Raw genomic sequence first — 921 nt, 5'->3', positions numbered from 1 at the left:
GACACCGTTCACGCTGGCAGTCCACAGACAGGAATAGGCACCCGTTCCCGGGTATGGGTACAGCGACAAGGCCACCTTAAGCTGGAGGTCCTCACTCACAAACAGACGCTCATTCCTGGGTGGACATTCAGGAAAAAGATCCAGTCTGCCTGGAAGTCCCTAGCCAGGATCAGACGCTCTCCCGTCCAAGTCCTAAGCAGGCCCTGTCAAGCCTGGCTTCCGAGATCAGGCGAGATCGGGCAGTCCCAGGCCGGAATGGCCGTAAGCTGCCTTTGCACACCCCAGACGGGCCTTCAAAACACGATGTAACATTTACACAGCACTGTGTACAGGATAGGGAGAAAAAGAAGCAGCAGCAGCAGAGCAGCGCCCCCTGCTGTTTCCTAAAGAGTCGTTCAAAAGATCTCCTTTCACCGAAGAAACCTCTGCCGTTTTTCGAAGGCGAAGCGAAAAAGGCTTACAGCACCGGGTATTCCCAGGCGGTCACCCGTCCAAGTACTAACCAGGCCCTGCTCTGCTTAGCTTCCGAGATCGCACGAGATCTGGCTCTCCCAGAGCGGTGTGGCCGTAAGCCACTCAGGTGCCACTCAGGTGCCACTCAGGTGCCCCCAAACGGCCCTTCAAAAGATGTTCTACGGCTAATTGACAAAAAACGTATTCTGCCCATAATGTCCAAGGTGCTCCAGAGTCACTTGGAATCCACAGGCACTGATTCCTGGGTAAACATCCAGGAACCGGGACACCGTTCACGCTGGCAGTCCACAGACAGGAATAGGCACCCGTTCCCGGGTATGGGTACAGCGACAAGGCCACCTTCAGCTGGAGGTCCTCACTCACAAACAGACGCTCATTCCTGGGTGGACATTCAGGAAAAGGATCCAGTCCGCCTGGAAGTCCCTAGCCAGGATCAGACGCTCTCCC

At 55.8% G+C, this 921-nt stretch overlaps 1 non-coding gene across 1 annotated transcript; it reads right to left on the bottom strand.

Annotated features, from left to right (window-relative positions):
• Nucleotides 1-454: 454 nt before the first annotated feature.
• Nucleotides 455-573, bottom strand: LOC123965879. Its single transcript, XR_006823801.1, has one exon. It is a non-coding gene; the product is annotated as a 5S ribosomal RNA (ribosomal RNA).
• Nucleotides 574-921: the final 348 nt, after the last annotated feature.

The sequence above is a fragment of the Micropterus dolomieu genome, unplaced genomic scaffold (genome assembly GCF_021292245.1).
Source record: "Micropterus dolomieu isolate WLL.071019.BEF.003 ecotype Adirondacks unplaced genomic scaffold, ASM2129224v1 contig_11632, whole genome shotgun sequence".
Lineage (NCBI taxonomy): Eukaryota > Metazoa > Chordata > Actinopteri > Centrarchiformes > Centrarchidae > Micropterus > Micropterus dolomieu.
The sequence above is the reverse complement of the archived record's forward strand: the minus strand, read 5'-3'. Positions and strand labels throughout refer to the sequence as shown.